The 26,737-nt window shown below is 41.1% G+C and overlaps 1 protein-coding gene across 1 annotated transcript in view; it reads right to left on the bottom strand.

Moving 5' to 3' along the window:
• CB1H4orf19 (chromosome B1 C4orf19 homolog) overlaps positions 1–19,952 on the bottom strand; it is a 45,807-nt gene extending 25,855 nt beyond the window's left edge. The window contains exon 1 of the mRNA XM_043572806.1: positions 19,897–19,952. The gene's annotated coding sequence lies outside the window, so the exon portion shown is untranslated. The remainder of the gene's footprint in view (positions 1–19,896) is intronic.
• Between the last annotated feature and the right edge of the window lie 6,785 nt (positions 19,953–26,737).

Consider the following 26,737-nt stretch of genomic DNA (forward strand, 5'->3'; position numbering starts at 1 on the left):
GGTTATGAGAAGTTAACCAGGACTTCGCACAAGGAAGTATCTTTTCCTTGTGTGAAGCTGTGATCAAAGAGGAATATCATTCAAACCAAAACCCCAAAAATCAACAACAAAAACCCCACCAAAACAAACCCGCAAAAATAAAACCCCACACCAAAACCATGATTTATATCTAGAATCTCTACAGAAAAAAAAGAAAGATCTGAGTTACATCAGTAAAGCACAATCATCTTCAGTATAGAATGTACAATTAGCTAGTTCGTGTATTGATGGATTTTGAAGTTTAGTCCTTAGTACAAATTCTAAGTCCCGTATTTAAGTATTCAAACTTTTTTTGGGTTCACAAATATCCCCAATCTTTTCCAAATGCTTAAAGAACTTTTTCATTAAAAAATGATATGTACAAATATGTGTATGTATATTCATATAACGTACATATATAAAACTAGATATAACGCTACGCACACATGCACACATACGTATCAGCACACAAAGTTTGGGAAAAGAGTGCAAATGATCATAGTAACCTACCCATGTGCTATGTGTTCATTTTCTCCCCAGGATTTGTTGTGGTTTATGTCCGTCTATACAGCGATTTTACACAGTAGTAAATAAATAAGTTCACGCCATGCTTTCTCTCACTGAACATTTTGTTTCTAGCCTTTCCCGTGACAATACATAAGGTCCACAATGATTGTTACAAATGGTGCAAATTATTCCAAAAGTGAACCTCAGCCAGATAATTAACCATTCCTCACCAACGCTTCATATTTCTAGAACTTTCCATTTTTGGTAAAAGTCACCCTCCTTGCAGTTTCCAAGTTCAAATTCTACAGTGCTGACTGTAAACATGACATAATTATACTGGGTGAAAGGATTTTGATTTTCCTTGCCTCTCCTTTTTAAAATTTTCTTCTGACACGAAGAGGACCTACAGGACCCAGCAGTTAGAGGCCAGCCCAGAGGCTGTTTCTTCATCACAAACCAGGAAATGCTGGCTCTGAGAGGCATCAGCATCACGACTGTTCCGATTCAGAAGTGCAGGAAAAGAGCAAGAAAAATCAGCCTAGCAATGACCTGTCCTAGGCAGAAATTCTCCTTTCCCCAATAATTAGAGACACTGCACACAACAGATTCCCGAGAATCAGACCCGCATTGTAACTCCTACTGAGTTCATCTTTTCTCTCTTTCTCTGCGGCACAAGCTCTTTCCGGTGGAGGCAGCAAGGTATGGCTCTCTTGGCAGCAGGGGCCCCAGAATGGGGCACAGTCATCCCACGTATCCATCCGTGGGTAGGCGCTCCAGTGCCCTTTGAAGATTATGTTTTCTAAAGTCTCATTCTGTCTCAGTTTGCTCACCTACGTGGCATAAGAGATTTGTGTCAGATGTGCAAACTGCCTTGCATGTGTTCCTCTACCAAGGGCAGGTGAGGGGAACAGGAGAGGATGAGGGGGGCAGAGCCCCGGGGCCAAGTCCCTGCAGCTGTAGCACTGTCGGTACATGGGCAAACAGGAGCTCAGGGCCGTGGGAGCCACAAGAGTCTTCACTGGGCTCTGGCAGGCATTACCCTCAACACATTTTCAAACCTCAACTTGGGACTCTGGATCTGATGCATGAGAAAGAGAGAAAGAAAGAGAGAAAGAAGGGGGGGGGCGCTGACACTGGAACATCCATTATGTGTTTGATACTATATACTCACTACCCCCATTTTCTTCCCAGCAACACTGTGAAGTACGTACTACTAGCTCCATTTCATGAATAGCAAGCTTAACTAATTCACGTAAGTTTCATAACTGTAAATGGTAGGCAAGGGTTCAGAGTTTAAGCTTTTGTCATTAACACCATGGAGTCTTTAACATGACAGGATGTATGCAACCAAGCCTATTATTGTGGGGGTAGGCAGGGAATATGGGATACAGGAGGTCAACGAACTTGGCCTTCCCATTCACAAAGGGCCTCAAGTGTAGACTCTTGACCAGTATCTCCAAGGACACACCCAGAACTATACTGACAGGCTTGAAAGAATGTTCATCACACAGCTTTGAACTTCAGTCTTAGTTTGCTGTAACAATTCACTTGTAGTTCCCTATGAATTAATACTTAATCTTGAGAATAGGAAAACTCTATCACCTTTATGATTGTGTGCAAGATCACACATTTGTACATGTAAGCATTTAAAATATTAATATTTATAATCTTGCTTTGTTATTATTTTACTACTTTAATATACTGAAAACCTCAAAAACAACAAAAATTAAGTAACTGGGTCCCTTCCATTGCCTGAGAGACGCTGATCCTATACTACAGTTCCAGAAAAACCAGGTTGTAAGTTTGCCATTAAAATGCAAAAGTAAACATTAGGGACAGATTTCTGAAGAATTACCTTAAGAGAAATTCTTGGGTTGGGGGTCAACTCTCACCTCTTGTAGAGATTTCACTATTTGTGATTCCTTAAGTATCTGTATCTTAAGAACCTTAATAACTGATATCTTATGGATTATATACTTTATTTTTATTTTTTTTTTAATGTTTATTTTTGAGAGAGAGAGAGAGAGACAACGTGAGCAGGAAGGGGCAAAGAGAGAGCGAGACACAGAATCCAAAGCCGGCTCCAGGCTCTGAGCTGTCAGCACAGAGCCTGACGCGAGGGTTGAACCCACGAACTGTGAGATCGTGACCTGAGCCAAAGTCGGACACTTAACCGACTGAGCCACCCGAGTGCCCCTGGATTACAGACTTCAAATGGGCACAGGTAAACAATCAATCACCAGTAGCAATGATGCTACTGGACCTCCAGCTTCTGGGCTTTTCTTTCTCATGTAGGGAGGCAAGAGCCGTGCAGCCCAGAGCCTATCACTCTCTGCTCCAAAGCTGGCCTGCCATACCATGAGTCACAGCGACTACCTGCGGTAATAGGAGGAACTTGAACATGTCAGTGAAGTTGTCCTTTAAATTTCTTCCATTCTAAAGCGAGATTTGTAAAGGATTTTGACACTCTGGTTAAGCTACTGGTTTTAGCAGAGAGACAGAGACAGAAAGACAGAGAGAACAAACGAATGGCTATTAAATGGCTATGAATAAAAATTAAAGTTAAAATCACAGCATTTGTGAGTTGGGAAGTCCCCAAGAAAAAATATTAATCTAACCCAGTTGTATTACAGATTAGGAACTGAGGTCCTGAGAAGATAACTGGCCGTCAGTATATTTTTTGCTAAATCATGCTGCTGTCCTTGTAGAGATCCAGAGCAGGGTTTAGGCCACCTTTTGTTGGTAAATAAAATTTTATTGGAATACAGCTCTACCCATTCATTCATGACTTGTCCATGGCTGCTTTTGTGCCACACAGTAGGGCCGATACTCGCGACAGACGTCGAACGACCCGCGAAGTCTAACATATTTACTATCTGGCCCTCTATAGAAAAAATGCTGACTCCAGCTCTCCAGGATAAACAAAGTCTGTGAGGAGGAACCAAAGGGTGCCGGCAACCATGCGAGCAAACTTGGAAGTGGATCTTTCGAGGCCTGCCAACAGGCACCTGAGTGAGCGTGGAAACAGATTCTCCTGGTCTTGTCCAGCCTGGAGATGACCACGGGCCTGGCCGACGGCTTGCCTGCAACCTCATGACAGACCTTCAGCCAGAGATGCCCCGTTAAGCGGTGCCTGGGTTCCTGACCCACAGAAACAAGAAACAAATGTTTCTTCTTTTAAGGTGCTAATTTGGGGATGATTTGTTACGCAGCCAATGGATAACTAATATAAGCGCATCTGTTTAGTTGGGCTCACCCTTTCAAGGTGAGCGAAATTCTGAGATCAAAGTCTCATCGTGATCTGCTCTGTGAGGACTGTTGGATCCTTGGTCCCCAACTCCAAATGGAGTTGGCACATCGGTGCACTGTGCCAACTGGTCACTGCAAGTCTATCCCATGGCCACGTGGTCCGTTAAGATGTCTGTCTGTCTGGCGCTGTGTCTTACTCAGTTTTGTAATCACAGAATCTGATTTAGCGCCTAGTAATCATGATAGAATAATAATAATACATACTTATTGAGTGCTTACTGTGTGTCAAGCACTTTATGTCCATTGTCTCATTTTACCCTTTTAACAACCCTGGGAGGTAGTACTATTTTTAAGCCCATTTAACAGGGGGAAAGGCAAAAATTACATACGTTAAGGAACTTGCCTTATACTGGCTGACAAGCAAGCAGTAGAGCCAGGACTTGAGCTCTGACAGAGCCTGAAGGGGCCACACTCTACTGGGATTCTGGGTCCCCCGATACGTGGTTCTAGTCATGGTACTGCCACAGTTAACCGTGGACTTGGCAAAGTCGCTCATGGAGAGGAAACCAATTTCCTCACCCATAAAGTGGTGGTGATGATGATGATGATGCCCCTTTCCTATCTCTCAGGGCATATGTCCTAAAATAGTGACTTTTTGAAGTTCATGGTAAATGTGGACTCAAAATGAAGTGATTTACTGATCTTTTGACCAAACACCCCTTAGCTGGGGCAGACCTGAAAGAAGAGGAAAACAAGCAGAGGGTATTTAAGGGAAGAGCCTGAGGGAAGGGGAAAGGGCCACTGAAATCCATTTCCTACCCTTTCTCCACTTCCTGTTCTTCCCTGTCCTGCTCTTGGCATCACTATGGCTCCCGGCCCCATCTGCAAAAATCCCCGAAACAACGGTGGGTGGAGGTTGTCAGGTTAATGAGAAGAAATCCTCGATTATTTCAAACACAGCTCATGCATTTATGCTGTGGGAGTTGTTTTTTTTTTTTTTAAGTTTATTAATTTTTTTTTGAAAGACAGAGACAGACAGTGTGAGTGGGTGAGGGGCAGAGAGAGAGAGAGGAAAAGACAGAATTCCAAGCAGAGCCTGAAGCAGGGCTGGAACCCAGGAAACATGAGATCATGACCTCAGCTGAAATTAAGAGTTGGACACTTAACAGACTGAGCCACAGAGGTGCCCCTACACTGTGGGAATTAAAAAAAAATTTTTTTAATGTTTATTTCTTATTGAGAGACAGAGAGACAGAGCATGAGCATGGGAGGGGCAGAGAGAAGGGGAGACACAGAATCTGAAGCAAGCTCCAGGCTCTGAGCTGTCAGCACAGAGCAGGACGCGGGGCTCGAACCCACGAACCATGAGATCACGGCCTGAGTCGAAGTCGGACACTTAACCGACTGAGCCACCCAGGCGCCCCTACACTGTGGGAATTTTAACTGAGACTGCATATGAACAGTCTTCCCTGGAAAGAGATATTTATATTTATAGATATTTGTATTTATATCACATGGCTGACTGTGACTTCTCACTCCATCTCGGCCTCTTCTAGAAAGGAAAGAGTGCTGGATCCCTCTAGGCTGGTTTAGCTCTCACTGCAGGCTCTGCACATCTCATACAAGAGTCTGAATTTTGCACAGTTGAGCCCTTGGTATGTGGAAGAGTGCCTGAAATACAAAAGGCATTCAAACTTTTTTTGATGAATAAAGGAATGGATTTTTACCTGCTTCTATGCTGTTCTATGCTAGAATGTAAATGCCATAAAGTAGTAGGTATTCAATAAATATTTGTCAAATGACCCTAAAAATCTGGCCTCATACTATTACATTCAGGGCAGCGTCATCGGATTAAAAAAAGAAGAGTTCAAAGAAGGGTTTCAAGGTTAAGAAGACACCTGACTCCGGTCAAGGCCCCAACTGTGGCCATACTAGAATGGATGCCCAGAATATTCCTGAACATGAGTTCCTGTGACTTAAATTCTTGATGATGTCAAATCGCCAGTGTGGCAGGAAAAGGATTCTCTATTCCGTGTGGACTGCAGCCAATGATTTAGGATTTAAATTGTATGTTTCTTGGAGCAGTGATTTCCAATAAAGAAAAAAGACTGTTACTTCTCTATGGACTTATTTCATCTTGCTTCCTTAAATGTCACCAAAAACCAACCAACCAACAAACAAGCAAACATCAATCAACATTGCTTCCCACCAGCCGACAAAATCCAAAGAGACAAACACTTTGTCAGGGTTTCCTTTCAGCATTATTTGTGATGAATTAGGTAAAATGTACATCCCAAGAAAACAAAGAACCTGACATAGCCTTAATCATAAAACCAGAAAAACAATTCTGTCTAATAATCACCAGGAAAATGTGCACTGTAAGTATTTCCCACCATTACTTGGCAATCCACCTACTTTTCTAAGAGAACCAAAGAACTCTGCAGACTTGTTCTGTCTCCATTAAGATGACCATTCAGGGGCGCCTGGGTGGCTCAGTCAGTTCAGCGTCCGACTTCAGCTCAGGTCATGATCTCGCGGTTCGTGAGTTCAAGCCCCGCGTCAGGCTCTGTGCTGATGGCTCAGAGCCTGGAGCCTGTTTCAGAGTCTGTGTCTCCCTCTCTCTCTGACCCTCCCTCGTTCATGCTCTGTCTTTCTCTGTCTCAAAAATAAATAAACATTAAAACAAAATTAAAAAAAAAAAGTTGGGGCGCCTGGGTGGCTCAGTCGGTTAAGTGTCCGACTTTGGCTCAGGTCATGATCTCGCAGTGTGTGGGTTCGGGCCCCGCGTCGGGCTCTGTGCTGACAGCTCGGAGCCCGGAGCCTGCTTCGAATTCTGTGTCTCCCTCTCTCTCTGCCCCTCCCCTGCTCATACTCTGTCTCTCTCTGTCTCTCAAAAATAAATAAATGTTTAAAAAAATTAAAAAAAGTTTAAGATGACCATTCAAACCTAAGTCAAATTTATATTGCAGTTATTTTTATCCCTCTACTTAAGCATTCCTCATCCTATCTAAGCAATTTCCACAAGATATTGGAAGGGCCCTAGTTGTTGTTTTTCCTTCCTTCCTACCTACGTTACTTCATCTTTTTTTCATTAGTAAATATTAGATGTTCATAATAGTAAGGTGAAAAGCATGGTAGTTCTCTAAATTTCGCATACTAAAGTTTGCTCAAAGAAAATAAAGTTCGGTCAAAGAAAACTTGCTTCTTTGGAAGCTAAAATCAACAGGGCAGCCCCACCTTGTATCGTGTGAGATGTTATGCAGAAACACGCTTTGTAGAAACAGTCCAGAACCAGTTAAAGTTGGTTTAAGTAACCGAGAAATAAAAATATATTCGTGACAATCCACAGATTTCTAGCGTATTTCTAGAGGGTGGTAGAGGGTAGAAGTAAAACAAAATCAGAAACTGATAAGCTCTTAACCTGCTTTTAAATCACTCAACTCTGTAAATGTGAGACTGGCTTAAATTATTTTTTTTCCATCCTTAATGTTTCCTTAGTTTGATATACTAACACGTAATGTATATTAGCTTATTGTCTCCAGGGGGTAAATATCCTATTGCATAAGCCAGAGGCCGCTGGAAATGAGTCCTATAATCTTCATTAGCGAAAAAAGGTACACGTACACTCAGCAACAATGCATGACATTTCAGGAGACACTTATCTGTAACCTAGTTTTGGGTATTTAGAGATTTCTCGACAGTGTTCCCTTTCGCTGGGAGACTAATGCAGAAAATTCAATACCAGGAGCAGTCGGCATGCTTGTTAGCTTCTCTTTTTTAACAACAGGATAAAAAGCTGTGTAACTATTTCAATTACGTTCAAAATGGTGTCCGTGTTCGGGGCGGGAGGGGAAAGGCCTGAATCTTGCCCTGTGGTTCTGGCAGGTGCAGGGTGCAGACCAGCTATGCCCTGCAGGCAGTGTTATGCTGGCAAGTATTTAACAATTGGTTCTATAGAAAAACATGTCTATCATAAATAAAGGCTGTGTGGAACAGTTTGTATATAATAATAAAATACATTCTTTTTATTATAAATTCCACGTAGGCAATTGGTTTTCACAGAATGCTTTCACAAGGTTTTGCCAGACTCTTCCATCAGTAATTTACTCATGGCTACAACGGGTATAGTCCCAACATGAATGTTAGTTGATAGCATTGTTTAGCAAGGTAGACGAAAGTGAAACAATGAACACATGTGTTGGAATTTCATGTCTGTTAATGACACAAGCAAATTCTTTTCTGAATCAGAGAATAATAGTCTTTTGAACACCAGAAGAAAAAATTTCTTCAGGGTTTCTTTATGCTATTCCCATGTAACAATTACAGACTCAGCAAAGTTCCATGTTGCATATTGAGTTAACAATTTTATCATATTTTTTAAAATAAATTTTATTTATTTTGAGAGAGACTGCGCGTGCACGTGCACACATGAGTGGGGAAGGGGCAGAGAGCAAGGAGAGACGGAGAATCCCAAGTAGGCTCTGCACTGTCTGTGCGAAGTCCAGTGCGGGACTGGAACTCAAGAACAGGGAGATCATAACGTGAGCTGAAACCAAGAGTTGGATGCTTAACTGACTAAGCCACCCAGGCGCCCCTCTTTATCATATTCTTTAAAAAAAAATTTTTTTTTTAACGTTTATTTTTGAGACAGAGAGAGACAGAGCATGAGTGGGGAGGGTTCGAGAGAGGGAAACACAGAATCCGAAGCAGGCTCCAGGCTCCGAGCTGTCAGCACAGAGCCCGATGCGGGGCTCGAACTCACAGACCGCGAGATCATGACCTGAGCTGAAGTCGGCCGCTCAACAGACTGAGCCACCCAGGCACCCCCTTTATCATATTCTTTTTTTTTTTTTTAATTTTTTTTCAACGTTTTTTATTTATTTTGGGACAGAGAGAGACAGAGCATGAACGGGGGAGGGGCAGAGAGAGAGGGAGACACAGAATCGGAAACAGGCTCCAGGCTCCGAGCCATCAGCCCAGAGCCTGACGCGGGGCTCGAACTCACGGACCGGGAGATTGTGACCTGGCTGAAGTCGGATGCTTAACCGACTGCGCCACCCAGGTGCCCCGCCTTTATCATATTCTTAAGTGTAGTCGAGCAACAAAACCTTAAGTTGAGCTCTGACTTACAGTATTTGCTAATTCTATGGTGTAAATGCTCCTGTGTCTGATTTCGAGACAGAGGTTAAGTCATCCAACTCAAAGTTGGGAAGACACGTACAGCTATAAACCATTTTACGGTATTTCTACCACACAGACACAATAGATGTAAATATCCTCAACAGCACAGAAAACAGAAAAATAATTCGTAACTGATGAGCTTTGAGTATTTGTTACTTTTGTTTTCAATAGAAGTTTTTTTTTGTTTTCAATATAATTATACTTTAATACAATTTAATTTTGAATATCATCTCACAAGAGTTTTGAAATTCCAAAATTCTACAGCCAGTCCCGGCTGGCTCCAGCACAAGGTTTCAGGGTCCTGAGCCAGAAGGGCAAATGCTTTTCATAGGCCATTTTCTCTCAGCCACACACCAATAACCTCCAATTAACAGTCACCCTAAGACCCAACTTCCCCTGCTGTGAGTTAATCAGTCTCAAGAGGTGGATGTCTGGCCTTAAGTTCTCAGTAGAATATTAACATTTTGGGAGGGAGAAAACGACTTCAGGAAAGTGACATGACTTTGAGGCGGTACGCATTTTCCTCACCTGTGGAATGGGAACAGCATCGTTACTAGGGTTGTCCTAAGGAACAGAGCTAACTGCGTGCAAAGCTCCTGAGTAATGCCTCAACTACAGCAGACGTGGAATAACTACGTGTTGATCATTAAGATGAGGGCAGAATCTCCGTAACAAACCTTTCTTTTCTGGACACACATGAGTCCGTCAGGCAAGCTGCTTCCTTTCCCACAGAGGAGCAATTTCCAAATATGATTGAGTGAAAAGCGAGTTTGAGAACAAGTCCAGTCATGGTCAGATTTCTTGAGTCTGTGGAAGATTGTTACCTGGCTTCCCAGGATCACCATTTCCATCTCTTCTCCAGAAATATGGGGGGAAAAAAAGTGAGGGCAAATTTGTAACCAGAGACTTGTAGCAAGGACCCAAGGGGTAACTTCTGGCTGTCAATATTTTACGTCAGAATCATGGGCTAGAAGTTAGGGAGACTCATTTGCCTCCTGTGAAATCAGCACAGACAGCAGTAGTTTTGGGAGCATCCTGTTTAGATAAAGGATAAAATCTTTTTAAATTTTTTTTTTTCAACGTTTATTTATTTTTGGGACAGAGAGAGACAGAGCATGAACGGGGGAGGGGCAGAGAGAGAGGGAGACACAGAATCAGAAACAGGCTCCAGGCTCTGAGCCATCAGCCCAGAGCCTGACGCGGGGCTCGAACTCACGGACCGCGAGATCGTGACCTGGCTGAAGTCGGACGCTTAACCGACTGCGCCACCCAGGCACCCCATAAAGGATAAAATCTTTTAAAGAGTTTTTGATACTCTGAAAAATGTGGTGCTCTAGACCATTTATCCTTACTTTTGAGACTCCGGGCCTCTTTAGATCCTTTCTTTTTTTTCCCCCTTAAAGCATTTTAAAAAAACAAAGTGAAACAATATAAATATAAAAAGGCTTAGCTTACCTTTTGAATATAAGGAATTGGGGTAATAATACCTATCTTACAGGTTTGTTATGCTCAGTGAACTAAAGGACTTAGTGCATGGCACGTATGATGTGGTATATGGGGGGTGTGGGGGCATACAGCCAATGGGAGCTGTTGTATGTAGCCCAAGGCATTCTTTCCTCCTTTCAAAATCAACTCAAGGTTAACAGGTGGGGCGGGGGTTAGGAGGAGGGGTTGAAGGATAGGGTCCAGACAAAACAGCTATGAAGAGGTCACCTTCCTCCTGTCTTCTACGTGGTTGGATAAGCAGGTTGAATTGGTTCCATTTTTCCCTCTCTAGAAGACAGTATTTTCTTCCAAGAATAAAAGGACAGCCCTGTCGTGATGGTTATTAACTAGATCAAATCTCAAGGAAGTCAGAGATTCTAAAATCTCACTTGTCCTGTTATTTTATGTAGATTTATAAACCCTATTCTTTATTCAGATTTCAGGGACACCTAGGATTAATTGACAAGCCACAGGCAATTTCAGCAAACCCTAAGCGTTTTGCACACAGAGATCATAAGAGAACAACCAGGAGTCAGTCTCGCCTTAAGATAGAAGATATTTAGGGGCACCTGGGTGGCTCAGTCGTTCAACCGTCAGACTTCGGCTCAGGTCATGATCTCACAGTTTGTGGGTTCGACCCCCACGTCAGGCTCTGTGCTGACAGCTCAGAGCCTGAAGCCTGTTTCAGATTCTGTGTCTCCCTCTCTTTCTCTGTTCCTCCCCTGCTCACACTCTCTCTAAAAATAAATAAAGATTAAAAAAATTTAAAAAAAAAGAAGATATTTATAGCATCAGTAATACACAATCATATGGTTGGGGAGAAAATACAAAGGAAGGAATACGTGAGTCTCAAAGCAAGACATATTAAAAAAGAGTGGCTGTAATGTAAAGTACCTACATCTGTAATAAATATACTTATGTGGCACATTATTGAAGACTATTTGATAATGTGTTTCTGGGGAACTCACAGAATTTAGTCTAGAAACACTTGAAGGTATAAGGTTTTTAGATAACATCCTGTCAAATTCAGCATTACTCAAACTCAGTGATTTCAATCTGAGCTGCTATGTCATCTTGTTTCATAAAAACTCAAGCTAGGTTCCTGGGTAGAAAAGATCCTAAATGGAAAAAAATCTCAAAATGTGATAAACCAAATACGAAAAAATTTCAAAATGTGATAAACCAAATATGTCAGAATTAAAATCTCAAACCATGAGCACTGAACCAGATTACCTACACTGAATTTTTGAAATTAATAATATTAAAATGAGTGTGCATGTGTGTGTGTGTGTGTGTGTGTGTGTGTGTGTGTGTATTTATATGTGCAAACTGAAGCTGGAACCAAGGAGGAAGCTTTTCCCTTCTGGTGGAGTTTATATAATATACACCAGAGCTAAAACTGTTCACGAGAATAGTTCCTTCAACGACAGTATTTTTAAATACTGCATACATACTCCTGTGTCCTTTTATGTGAATTTGGAAGGAATGCAAAGTACATTTACGGGATCAGTCTTTCTAATTCAATCTCAAACTCTTCCTTTCCTAAACTCATCGGCAGCTTTCCTGCCTAGGAGACCGCTTCAGTGAATCTATAAGGGCTTCCTCCTCTCTCTGAGCCATTGCAAAAAACTGTTTTCTTCCTGAAGGATTTTCTCACCAGGCTTTTGACCTCATCAGACCTACAGTGGGGCTTTCTCCACAGTGCCCGTTCTCCTTTCTTTGTGCCAGAGGCGCCCCAAAAGCTCACATCCCACAGCTAAAATCCTAGCAGGTTCTTAGGACTTTACACAGTTGTGCAATGGTTAAAAACCAAACAGAAAACCCAGCCCTGGGCCCTGCTGGCTGGGGTGTGGCTGGGCTGGCCGTGGGCTAAGGGCTATTGCCTAACAAAACCAAACACTCAGCACTAACTGCTGCCAGGTGCACTGATTACCTGTTAAACAGAAGGACCTAGATACCCTTCCTCCCTGGGGACAGGAGTGAACACGTGGAAATCCCTTTAGTCAAAGCTCTTCGGGGTCAAGTAGTACAGCCTTTTCAACTATTAGCATTCGAGCAACACCTGGAATAAAAACAAACCAAGTACTAACTTCCGTCTCCGTCTCCCTGGAGCTGATGATCGACAGGATTCCATTTGGTGGAAATGGACAAACTCAACCAAAAAAATGCTGAAGCGAAGCCAGGTATTGCCACTTACATTTAGATATTAGGATTCATACGTTATGCTTATCGCCTGATGAAGCTTAATATATCTTGGAACCAAGGCTGCGAACTGACATGAAAAGAAAACCACACAAAAAGCGGGGCGCCTGGGTGGCACAGTCAGTTAAGCATCTGATTTCAACTTAGGTCATGGTCTCACAGTTGGTGAGTTCGAGCCCCACATCAGGCTCTGTGCTGACAGCTCAGAGCCTGGAGCCAGCTTTGGATTCTGTGTCTCCCTCTCTCTGTGGCTCTGTCTCTGTCTCTCAAAAATAAATAAACATTGGGGCGCCTGGGTGGCGCAGTCAGTTAAGCGTCCGACTTCAGCCAGGTCACGATCCCGTGGTCCGTGAGTTCGAGCCCCGCGTCAGGCTCTGGGCTGATGGCCCGGAGCCTGCTTCCGATTCTGTGTCTCCCTGTCTCTCTGCCCCTCCCCCGTTCATGCTCTGTCTCTCTCTGTCCCAAAAATAAATAAACATTGAAAAAAAAATTTTTTTTAAAGAAAAAAAAATAAATAAACATTAAAAAAAAAAAAAAAAGAAAACCACACAAAATGTATAACATATCTATTATTCGTTGCAGTCCTAAATTGCACTGGATCATTTCAAGTGAGCCAGGGAGTGTTTTGATGTCTCTGGGTTTTTGGTCCATTGAGGCACCTTAGAATTTCAAAGTAAATACAGAATCCTCAGGCCCAAACATTTGTAAGATATTGCCATAGATTTTAACAATGGAAAAGTATACATTCTACACCTCTATGTACCTGTATGTGTCTAGCACTGTGATAGCCATTGTGGAAAAATAAAAAAAGTATATGTATGACCCACTCTTTCCAAGAATTTTATAATCTGATTAAGAAGCTTCACATGAAGCAATGTGAAGGTAACTGTACATCGAATTCGGTACTGGATTCCAACGGGATAGTATGTGTCAGTCCTCAACGTAGCTCTGCCTGTGTCCATTCTCTGGGCTGAGAATTTACAGGTCTTTTTGCTTTGATGTCTATAGCTTACTTCACCCTAAACAGTATGATGTAAATGTTTCGTTCATTAAACCCTAGCGGTAGTAAAAATTTTACACTTCAGGGGTGATCAACTAGTATCTAATCGGGAAGACCACCCCAAATGCAACTCCAGCCGCCCCCCGATTAAGATATGAGTGAGTGAATGGCATAAATGGGTTTTCATTTGAGAAATCTGTGGCTTATCGATCAGGAAATGCAATGTTAGAAACAGACACTAGCTGGGTGACCTGAGGTTTGCAGGTGGGCTTCCCTGACCCCTTATGAACAGGGAGCCTGACTCTAGAGAAGCCTGCACTCTGCACCCTTGGGCGTGTTGTCTGAAGCCAGATTCCCAGTCCTGTGACCCACACCATTGTATTCCCTAATTTCTGCTGCCTGATGCTGACTAGGATAGTAACCGAATACTATGTCTGGAATACTGTCAGGTCATCAAGGATCTTTTCTGCAGGGTGGTGGGACAATAACCTAAAAAGTTAGACAACCAGCATTTCAAGTTTACAAAACAGATACACGTATTGCTTTGCGGCTGCTTGCTAGTAAATGTGGCTTAAAAATACACGCGTGTTGGGGAGGCACCCGCGTGGCTCAGTTGGTTAAGCTTTGGACTCTTTGATTTTGGCTCAGGTTATAACCTCATGGTTCATGAGTTCAAGCCCTGCATCAGGCTCTGTGCTGTCGGTGTGCAGAGGCTGCTTGGGATTCTCTCTCTCCCTGCTTTCTCTGCCCCTCCCCTGTTCTCTCTCCCTCTCTCTTTGCCCCTTCCCTGCTTGTGCTCTCTCTCTCTCCCTAATAAAAAATAAATAAAAAACAAATAATCTAAAATATTATTTATTAATTTATTTATAAATAAAAAAATAAATAAACATTAAAAAAATACATGTGTGGGGAATTTGGTCTGAGACTTGCTCTCATTGTATCTTGGGAGGGGAGATGTTGGAGAGAGGCTAGTTCTCACCCACCTTAAGCTTTCCTGTGGCTGCCCTTACCTATACTCGAACTAATTGTTTGATTTTTAGAGGCTGGGAAGGCCTATTTTAAAGTTAAGTGCAATTTTGGCCCCTACTAACAGGTTATGTGGCTGACCATAAATGTTCTAGGTTCAATTTTACTCCCACTAAATGAAAACAACAGCAGTGACCTCACTGGGTTACCATAAAAACTCAAAGCAATTGTGTACCCCGCTGAGTTAGCTACTCATTGGTAGCTTCCGTCCTCTGTGTTACTGTCCCATCGCTATTCTTTTCCTGTCCTAGAGGAAACATACAAATGTTTGCAGAATTGAAATGAATAACCTCTTCCTATTGTCCAATTTTAGTGCCTTTGGACTGAACAAATGTTGGAACTGTTAGTTCGGCACCTGTAATTATTCCATCTTAAATCTGGATGTCTTGAATCAGCAGAGAGGCTGGCGTCCTTGGGCCTCTACCTTCTCTTCTCTTTTCTGGGACCGAGAGTCCTTCTTTACCCTCCTGGCACCAAATTCTGCTCCTTCACACTTCTTGGACTCTCCAAGAGTGACTACTGCTTTGGCCTCTGTCAACATCACCTCAGTCATCTGCCTTAGATACACGTAGGAAGAGGGTATCTAGTTAACCTTCACTTCTTAAACAAGTCCTTTCTTCACTAAGCAGTAAAAGGTGAGAAACCACAGCAGAACGGTTATTAGGTGGGGTAGTCAGCCTGCCCACTGGCCCACAGTGGCCTCTGCCTCCTGGTCTGCGTCCCTGCGTAGTTCCCTTCCCACACTGATCTGGGGCTGTCCTGTGGGATGAAAGGAATATGGCGGGAATGATGGTACATGATTACGTCAAGGCTAGGTTAGGAAAGGCCTTACGGCTTCTGTGATGTTCTCTCCTGTTGTTCACTCTGAGGGAAGCCAGATGCTATGCTGTGAGGACACAAGCAGTAAAGAGGCCCCTTGAGGAGGACTTGTGCCATCTTGGAAGTGTAACAGTCAATCCTTAGTGACTAAAACCATGGCTGACAACTGACTGCAACCTTATGATATACCCTGAGCCAAAAATGCCCACTGGGGCCACTCTCTAATTCCTGACCCACTGAAACCATTGACGATGATGTTTACTGTTGTTTTAAACCACTACTTTGGGGATACCTTACTGTGCAGCAATAGATAACTGATACATTAAGAATGCATTTCCTGTTCTCACATGGCCTCATGATGGACATAATCCAATGCAGGTGAAGTATTTTCAAGCAAGAACCCACTTTGTCCCTCATCTTTACTCTTTCTGCCACTTCCTCTTTTTTGAAATGTCAGGGCTAATTGGGCTGTGAGGGAAGTGCTATGGGCTGAATATTTGTGTCCCACGTTCATACGTTCAAGTCCTAATCCTCACTATGACGGTATCTGGAGGTGGGGTCTCTGGGAGGTGATTAGGGTTAGATAAAGTCAGGAGTGCGAAGCTGCATGGCAGAATGAGTGCCCTTGAAGGGCGCCGTCTGACTTCAGCTTAGCTCACGGTCTCGTGGGTTCATCAGTTTGAGTCCTACTTCGGGCTCTCTGCTGTCAGCGTAGAGCCCACTTCTGATCCTCTGTCTCCCTCTCTCTCTGCCCCTCGCCTGCATTGTCTCTCTTTCTCTTCAAAGAAAAAAAACTCAAATAAATCAATAATTAAAAAAAAAAAAAGAAAAAGAACGAGTGTCCTTGTAAAAGGAAGAGATGGGAGATTGATCACTCTCTCACTCTGTCTTGTGCAGGAACCAAAGAACGGCCATGTGAGCACATAACCCAGAAGGGGACCCTCACCAAGAACCTGACCAAGCTGGGATCTTGATCTTGCATTTCCAGCCTCTAGAACCACGAGAAAGAAATGTTGGTTGTTTAAGCCACCCTGTCCGTGGTGATTTGTCATAGCAGCCCCAATTAAGACAGGAATGCTACGTATGTGTGCACATGACACACGAGTGCGTAATTTCCATTTGTGGAGGAAAACATAGATGGCATATACCTCTCCTTTTGGTCTCTACTATGTGCCAGGTTCTCAACTTTGAGTGTTGCTCACTCACTCTCCCATCTCTCTGTGCCCTAAGATACAGATCATCACCACATTTTCCTGGAGTATCTGCTTCTTGCTATATGGCCTCTGGCCTTACCTCTATACCAAAATTGTCGGCACAGAGATCATCCGGTGTTCAAGCACCAATCCAATGATGTATTTTCAGTCCTCAACTTCTGTTATGGACTGAACGTGTTCCCTCTAAATTCATATGTTAAAGCCCTAACCCCCCATTTTGGCTACCTTTGGAGAAAGAGCAGCTAAGGAAGTAATTAAGGTTAAATGAGAGTAGGATCCTGGTCTGATAGGATTCATGCCTTTATAAGAAGAGACACCCAGAGAGCTCTCCTCTCTCTCTCCATGCACAAGCTTAGGGCCACATAAGGTTAGAGCAACAAGACAGCCACAGCACGTCAGGAATAAAGTTCTTACCAGAAACTGAACCTCCCTGGGCCCTTGATCTTGGACTTTCTAGCCTCCCAAACTGTGAAAACACAAATTTGTATTTAAAAAATTTTTTTTTAATGTTTATTTATTTTTGAGACAGAGACAGAGCATGAACAGGGGAGGGCCAAAAAAAGAGGGAGACACAGAATCCAAAGCAGGCTCCAGGCTCTGAGCTGTCAGCACAGAGCCTGACACGGGGCTCGAACTCACAACCCTGAGATCATGACCCTAGCTGAAGTCGGATGCTTAACCAGTTGAGCCACCCAGGCGCCCCACAAATTTCTATTTTTTAAGCCACTCGGTCTCTGATATTTTGTCATGGCAGCCCAAGCTAATACAACCTCCGTGAACTCTTTCAGCAACTGCTAACAGAGAGAGCAACCTTTAGAATTAGACTTCATTTTCAAATCAGGTGCTGGCTTATGGTGAACATAAAGAACTTATTTAACCTATCAGAGGCTTTGTGATCTTTGTTATAAAACATAACGGGATCCATTTCAAAGAACTGTGTGAAAAATCCGTGACTTTCTGGGGAGGGAGGTTATTGCCCCTTGGGGACACTTGGCTATACGGGAAGGACATCTGGAAATACATGGGGCGATTAGTGTTTTAGTGTCTCAGTGACAGGGCACTAATAGCATTTAATGTTTACATGCTAACCAGACTGTGACGCTTGGGCTTGTCCAGCGTAACAGAATTTTTTCTCATTCAAAATGCCAGTGGCACCCCACTGGGGAAAGAGAAAAAATGATAAAGTGACTGCACGGCAGATAATAGATGCCAACATTCACTTTCTTGGCACTGTCTGTAGTTTAAGGAATAGTTTCTCTCACCTGCAAAAAGTTCCCAAGCCATTTTATAAATGAAATACAGTCTTAAACTTTAATCATTTGTGGCATGATAAATCTCAGTCGAGGGATAGGGGCAAAGAGAGGGTTATAAGCTCTACAGAACAGGTCACAGTGCCATGGACCAAGCAGATATGCAATAAAAGTAGTTGTTTGTTGAAAAAGCCTAGAATGATTTTTAAGTTATATGTTAAACAGTGAGAGAGAAGAATTTATGTTCACAGGTGAATTAGGTTTTTGTGTTTCCTGATAAACAATTTAAAAAATCTTTTATTTGGAATCCTGTCATTTATCACAAATTAGAGTGGATAATTACATGTTCTTGGACCTCTGTGGTGGAATATGTTGGCAAATACTATCTGTATTTAAATATGTGTTGGTAGGACATCAGGTAAAGACAGTGGATCCAACATACTCACTTGGGCACCTGGGCGGCTCAATTGGTTGAGTGGCCGACTTCGGCTTGGGTCATGATCTTGCAGCTTGTGAGTTCAAGCCCCTCATTGGGCTTACAGTTGTCAGTGCAGAGCCCCCTTCAGATCCTCTGTCCCCCTCTCTCTGCACCTTCCCTGCTCGTGTGCTGTCTGTCTGTCTCTCTCTCTCAAAAATAAACGTTAAAAAAAATACTATTCAATTTTGGGCTACTCCTAAATCTTATTAAAACTAAAATAATTATATGTGTGTACGTACATGTGTCTTTTTAACAACAGAATCAGGAGAGGTGACAATGACAGCATTTTGAAAGCTAGGAAGCAGGCGGACAGTGGCCACTCATCCGGTGGAACTGAGAAAGCTAGGCCAGAAGCTGCAAGTGGACAGATGAGCACCACCGTTTACACTGCAGGGTCATCAAAAGGCTCAGCGATTGGTGGCGACTGATGGCAGCAGGTGCCTCAGGCAGGGGGGAAGCTGGGGCCAGAACGGTGGTAGTGGTTGAACTCTGTTTAAGAAGCAGTTCACACTCCCTTCCTTCCCCTACTGTCACCTGTGTGACAGCACCTCAGCAGAAGCTTATCCTGCAGAGGGGGCAAAACCAGAAGGTCTCTGAACTGTGTACTGGGCAATGTTCAGGGTGGGACATCACACCACGATAGGAGGATTCCTACAGTCTACTCCCCACGCTCATCTCCCAAACGCACACTGGCAGACAGGCTCTTACCCTCCAGGCAAGAGCTTAGAGGAGTTTTCTTAGAGGATGTGACCAATCCATGGGGAAAGCCCTAAAGATACGGACACTAGAAGTTCCCCAGCAACTGGCTCAGCCAGATCAGTATTACAAGTGACCCTCAGTGAGTGTTCCCTCCCACTCCCTTTCATATTCTGAACTTCAGTTTTTACTTTCCTGCTCTTACATGTGAGCAGAACATCAGTGATTATCAAATAGCCGGGGGAAAACCAGAAACAATCTAGAGGGAGCTGGGAATTATGAGGCAAAAGAAAATTTCAAAAATTATTATTCAAAAACTCATGGATATAAGAGAGTCCAGGGTATCATGAAGCAAGAAAATGATGCTGTAAAAAAAAGGCATTCAAAAAACAACCCCCCCCCAAAAAAAACTCTTAGAAATGAAAAACATAACCACATATATAAGAACCTCAGTTGAAGGAATCTATGTTGAAAAAGGATAAGAAAAGCAGATAAATAATCAAGGAATTCCAGGAGATCTAGAAAGTGAAGTAAAACACCCACAGGAGAAGAAAACATTAATAAAATGATTCAAGGAAATTCCTCAAAATTAGAGGGTAGATTTTCTAGATTCAAAGGGCCCACGAAGTACCCAGCCCAATGAAAATAAATCCACACCTGAGGTATATTACTGTGAACTTTCATAATACTAGGATAAAGAATATTCAACCAACACCCAAAGAAGAAAATACAGTTATATATAAAGGACTGAGAATTGAAATGGTGGTATACCTTTCAACAGCCATATTGTGAACAAGGAGACAACAGAGCAGTGTCTTCAAAATTCTAAAGGAAAAAAAAAAAGTTTTGAGTGAAAATGATTTCCAACATAGAAGTCTCTATGCAATCTATCATTCAAGTGGGGAAGTAGAATACAGACATTTTTAGACAGGCAAGTCCTTAAATAATCTTTTCCTCCATATACTTTTTCTTAGAAAGCTATTGTAGGACGTGGTCCATGAATGTTGAGGGAATAAAACAAACAAAAGGAAGACATGACATCTAGGAAATAGGAGCTCCACCACAGGAGAGAAGGGAAGGGACTCTTTCAGATGGTGATGACAAGAGATCTCGGCATAACCAGGCAGAGAGGACAACCAGTCCAGATGAGCAGGTCCGAAGTCCCCGAGAGAGACTTCTACCCAACACCTCATATGAAACTGACAGAATCATGGAACATCTTGAGAGAGTATTTAGACAACTGGTAAATATTTAAGTACTGGATGGATAGTTAAATACGTAAAAAACACATACTCAAAGGGCACTTGTGTGGCTCAGTTAGGCGTCCCACTTCTGCTGAGGTCATGATCTCTCGGTTCATGAGTTCAAGTTCTGCATTGGGCTCTGTGCTGACAGCTCAGAGCCCGGAGCCTGCTTCAGATAACGTGTCTTCCTCTCTCTCTCTCTCTCTGCCCCTCCCCAGCTCAGGCATGGGCTCTCTCAAAAATAAATAAACATAAAAAAAACCCCACACACTCAAGAAACACAAACATACAAAAATAAACAAGTAAAAAGGAAATTATTAACTCTAGGGATAAGTTGTGCAAGAAAAAAAAAGTTTAGTATATGCCCCATTTCTGAATAGCACATACAATTGACCCTTGAGCAATGCAGTGATTAGGGGCATTGGCTCCCCTGTACAGTTGAAAATCCATGTATAACTTTTGACTCCCCCAAAACTTAACTACTAATAGCTTACTGTTTACCTGAAGCCTTACTGACAACTTAAACTGTTGATTAACACGTGTTATATATATGTATTGTATTCTGTATGTTTATAATAAAGTAAGCTAGAGAAAAGAAAATGCTATTAAGAAAATCACTGGAAGGGGTGCCTGGGTGGCTCAGTCAGTTAAGTGTCCGACTTCAGCTCAGGTCATGATCTCATAGTTTGTGAGTTCGAAGCCCTGTGTCGGGGTCTGTGCTGACAGTTTGGAACCTGGAGCCTGCTTCATGTTCTGTATCTCCCTCTCTCTCTCTGCCCCTCCCTCGCTCATGCTCTGTCTGTCTCTCTCTCTCTCTCTCTCAAAAGTAAATGAACATTAAAAAAAAATTTAAGAAAATCACTGGGAACAGAAAATACATTTACAGTACTCTATTCATGAAAAAAATCTGCATACAAGTAGACATGCACAGTTCAAACTCATGTTGTTCAAGGGTCAACTATACAGCCAATGTAAACCTTGCATATTTTTCTAATTAAAATCAAGACATAATTATACTGTGAGGATAGAAACTGATTGTGCATGGTGTGGATAAGAAGAATAAAGAGCTTAAGTTCTCATCATCCATTAGAGAGAGTCCATGTACAATGTCCCAAACTAACACAATCAGGAGGTGGCAATACTTGCTTGCCATGAAGGTATGTGGAGATGATACCAGGCTAAGAGTTGAAAATGGTTTCTCTGGGGAAGAGGAACTAAGGAGCAGGAGACCTGGGACCTGTTCTTTTTCCTGAGAACCCTTGCAGAACCAGGAGATCTTCTAACTGTACCCTACTACATAGCTGTGATGAAAAATTAAAACAATTTAAAGTGCAGTAGTACATAGAGAGCTAACATGGGAGTGCTTTTTCAAAAATAACATCTATGTGATTTTGGTAAATAATATTTTGGGTATTCATTTTCCTTTTTAAAAACATTTTTTTAAAATGTTTATTTATTTTTGAGAGAGAGACAGAGCGCAAGCGGAGGAGGGGCAGGGAGAGAAGGAGACACAGAATCTGAAGCACTTTCCAGGCTCTGAGCTGTCAGCACAGAGCCCGATGTGGGGCTCGAACTCGAACCATGAGATCATGACCCAAGGTGAAGTCAGACGCTTAACCGACTGAGCCACCCAGGCGCCCCTTCATTTTCCTTTTTTTTTTTTTTTTTTTTTATAAATTGAAAGGCTTGCATTAAATAATTTATAAGATCCCTTGACCTTTAGTGTGTGTGCGTGTGTGTGCGTGTGTGCACGCACGCGTGTGTGTGTGTTTTGTATTTCTTTGAACATGTATCTGTACTTGTGAACCCAAACACATAGAGATCTGATGACCAACAGTGGAATTCCTCTGATTATCGTGGTCATTAAAAATGTATCATCCACATATCTACAAAGACACAATGTGATCATACTGAGTGAACAAAGTGGCACAACCATCTAGCTGATTTGCAGGGAAACATCTGAGGCTGCATTTCTGTCTTCCTCTGCCCATGTGAGAGAACACAGGAAGAGACTAAAGTTCCCTGGTATTTAGACTCTGGCCTGTGACGCATGGTGGTGCTGACCTAAAAGTTAATATTTATCCATCGTAGTTGGTTAAAGTCAGCTTGAGAACTTGGTGGGGGCGGGGGGGGGGGAGGGGAGAGAAGCCCTACAAAGCCGCTTAGAGATTTGTACTAAGACCAACGTTAATCTTGGTAGCAGAGCCAAGTCAGTCACATCCTCTCTAGTACATGCCAAAGAAGAGCGTGGCTAGGACTATAGACAATACCGACATTAACATGGGGAGCGGGGGGTAGAGGGCTCTGAATTCAAGAGAAAAATGAAGACTGCCCCTTTCAAACCTCCCATTACTTCCTAGCTTTGGTTGGTTAATCACCCAATCTGTCTCTGCCTTGGGTTCTTCATCCATAAACTGCAAATGGTAATACCATTCCATATGGTTGTTAGGGCAATTTTATGTGTTAACACCTGGAGAGTACTGAAAACAGTGCCTTGATATTTACCTTCCCTCAAAATAGATGCAAAGAACATAAAAGATTCACAAGGGCCTTAGATTCATGGCATCCTCTCTCTCTCTCTCTTTCTCTCTTTTTTAAAGATACGTAACCTGGTCTTTAGAATAAAAGAAGACCTAGGAGGAGAGAATGTCTCATGACAAATTTGGTAAAGTCAATCTCAAGAAGTCAAGGAACATATTGTTCACTGACTATAATAATCCTGTTTGGTAAAATCGCAGATTACTCATGTGCACTGACGTTTTGGATCTGACACTAAAGCTTTCCTTTGGTTGCCAGATACACCTGGCACCCTGGATTCACTGAACAAACTCTGTGCTAGTTCTGAGTCCAGAAGGGTCCAATGGTTGCTTGAGGGACGTCCTTTCATTCTTTTTGGTTATCCTGGGTCTTCAATAATATTTCACACACAGAGAAGATGCCCAATAAATGTTTGTTGAGTTAAAAATGGAAAAACACTTCGGTGTGCCTCTCATAGTCAACAATTACGTAACCATACCTCACAGTCACCCACAATTCTTTCATCGAAATGTGTAGCTTTATTCTTCTCATTCACTTTTTTTGTTTACACTAAAACTTATATAGGCTAACCGCAATTTTAATTGAACCTTAACCATATCACAGCACAGTGTGTATAACGTGCACTAAAAAATAAAGAAGATTGTCACCCTAGAGAAGTGGTACTCTTAAATGGTGAGCTATTTTTGCCTAAAAACTCCCAAAGAGCTATGGTAAAAATCAGACATAAAAATAATATAAAAAAAACATTTCTCCCCTCCCCTAAAGTGAGATCATAAGATATATAAGAATTTAGTGTATAAAACGTGAAGAATTTTAAATCATGGATTTTATTTACTTACTTACTATGATAAGAACACAGTATGAGATCTACCCTCTTAGCAAATTTTTAAGAGAATAGCACAGTATTGTTAACTATATAGATCTCTAAAAGTTATTCATCTTGGAAAACTGAAATTTTATACCAATTCAACAACTCTTGAGGTCCCCCTCACCCCGGCCCTTGGCAGTCACCACTCTACTTCACGATTCTATGAATTTGGCTGTTTTAGATATCTCATGTTAGTGCAACCATGCTACATTTGTCCTTCTGTGACTGGCTTATTTCACTGAGCATAATGTCCTCCAGGCTCATTCATGGGGTCAAATTATGGCAGTCTTTTTTTAAGGCAGAAGAGGATTCAATTGTACGTACAGCTATGTATACTTTGTCTATTCATTCATCAATGAACATTCAGGTTGTTTCTACATCTTGGTGATTATGAATAATGTTACAAAGAACATGGGGATGCAGATATCTCTTCGAAATCCAGATTTCAATTCTTTTGGATAAATGCCCAGAAGTGGGATTGCTGGATCATATGGTAGTTCTACTTTTAAGTTTTTGGGGAACATCCATACTGTTTTCCATAGTGGCTACACCACTTTACATTTCCACCAAGTACACAAGATTCCAATTTCTATCATCCTAACTCTCGTTATATTTTCCTTTTTTTTTTTTTTAGAACAGTCAGCCTAATAAGCATGAATGGACATCCTACTGTGGTTTTCATTTGCATTTCCCTGATGATTAGTGGTGTTAAGCATCTTTAAGCATCCATATACCTAGGTGGCCATTTGTATGTTTTTCTGAAGAAATGTCCATTCAAGTCCTTTGCCCGTTTTTGTTTTTGTTTTTTGCTATTGAGTTGTAGGAATTCCTTATATATTTTGGATATTAACTCCTAATCAGATATATGGTTTGCAAATATTTTTTCCGTTCTGTCAGTTGACTGTCCACTCAGTTCATTGTTTCCTTTAGTGTGGAGAATCTTTTTTGTTTGATGCAGTCCCATTTGTCTATTTTTGCTTTTGATGCTTGTGCTTTTGGTGTCATATCCAAGAAATCATTGCTGAGACAAATGCTTTCTTCTTGGACTATTACAGTTTCAGGTCTTATGTTTATATCTGTATCTCATTTTGAGTTGATTTTTGTGTATGGTGTAAGATAAGGGTCCAATTTCATTCTTTTCCATATGGATATCCAGTTTTCCCACCACTATTTGCTGAAGAGATTACTCTTTCATCACTGTGTATTCTCAGCTCTCTTGTCAAAGATAAGTTGACCATATGCTATGGACTGAATGTTGTGTTTGTGTTTGTGACACCCCACATGCATGAATTTATTTATGAGCTTTCTATTCTGTTCCATTAGTCTATTTTTCTGTTCTCATGCCAGTACCACACTAGCTTAATTACTGTAGCTTGGTGATATATTTTGATACCAGGAAGTGTAATGCCTCCAGCTTTGTTTTCCTTTTTCAAGACTGCTCTATTCTGGGTCTTTTGTGGTTCCATACAAATGTTAGAATTGTTTTTCTTTTTCCTATAAAAAATCCCACTGGGATTTTGATAGGGACTGCAATGAATTTATAGATCACTTTAGCTAGTATGAACATTTCAACAATATTAATTATTCTGATCCATGAACATGGGATATCTTTCCATTTATTCATGTCTTAATTTCCTTCATCAATATTTTGTAGTTTTCAGTGTAGAAGTCTTTCACTTCCTTGGTTAAGTTTATTCAGTATTTTATTATTTTGATGCTACTATAAATGGAATTATTTTCTTAATTTCATTTTTAGATAGTTTGTTGTTAGCACAGCTTATTTTTATATATTGATTTTGTATCCTGCAACTTTACTGAATTTATTAGTTCTAACAGGTTTTTGTTTGCCTGCTTGCTTTTTGGTGGAATCTTTAGGCTTCTCTACATATAAGATCCTGTGACTTTTTATAATTGCTTCATAAGTGATGCTGGGACAATAGGTTATTCAGAAGAAGCTAGATCCTGAATTACATTATATGAAAACAAAAAAGTATTGGAGAAAAATATAAGTGACTATTTATCTAATTTAGGAATAGAGGGCCTTTCAGTTACTAAAGGTCTGGAAGAAACATCAAGAGGAATATTAAAAGATTAATAGATTACATAAGAAGTAAACATTATTCACCTTAAAAGACACTGTTTACAAAAATACAAAGACCAAATGAAACAATATTTGACACAGACAATAAAGGGTTACTATCCTTAACTTTAAAAGGATACTTAGTGCAATAGTATATTTATTAAAGACACCAATATAAAACAAACAAAAAACAAAGGACATGATCAATTAACAAAACACTAAAATAATAGCCAATGAATATGAAAAATCATTCAACTATAGATATAAATAAATGTAAATCAATGGATAACATTTTTGTCTAATAAATTGGCATTTTTATTTTTTTATAACAGCTAGTGTTAAAGAACCTTTAACATGTCAATAACTTTTGCTCCAAAATTCCAATTATTACAGTCTAACAAAAAAAAAAACATAATCAGAGAATCAGAGAGGTGAACAAAAATCTCTGAAAAGGAGTGGTCCACTTAGTTTTAATTTTTAATACTATCAGATATTTTAAACAACTTTAATGCTCAAAAATAAAAGTATCTTTAATTAAATAATGACATATTCAGAAATTAGAGAAAGGAAAAATACCACTAGGTGAAAATAAAGCAGGTATTTATATAAAATGTAACTTCAATTGTTTTTTTAACAATTAATAAATGTGAATATAAAGACATATGTAAATAATCAAGGAGAATATACCCAAATGAAAACAAAAAGCCACTTTAGGATAGATAGGATGAACTCGTAATTTTTGTGCAAATTGACTCATTTTTTTTTTAACCATGAAATATCTTTATTGTCAGTCTCTATATAAAGATAGCATGTATCATATTATGCTGGTTGAGAATATTCTTCTAAAGCACATTTTGGAAAGAATTAATAAACATGATTTTT

This window comes from Prionailurus bengalensis, chromosome B1 (genome assembly GCF_016509475.1).
Source record: "Prionailurus bengalensis isolate Pbe53 chromosome B1, Fcat_Pben_1.1_paternal_pri, whole genome shotgun sequence".
NCBI classification, from domain to species: Eukaryota; Metazoa; Chordata; class Mammalia; order Carnivora; family Felidae; genus Prionailurus; species Prionailurus bengalensis.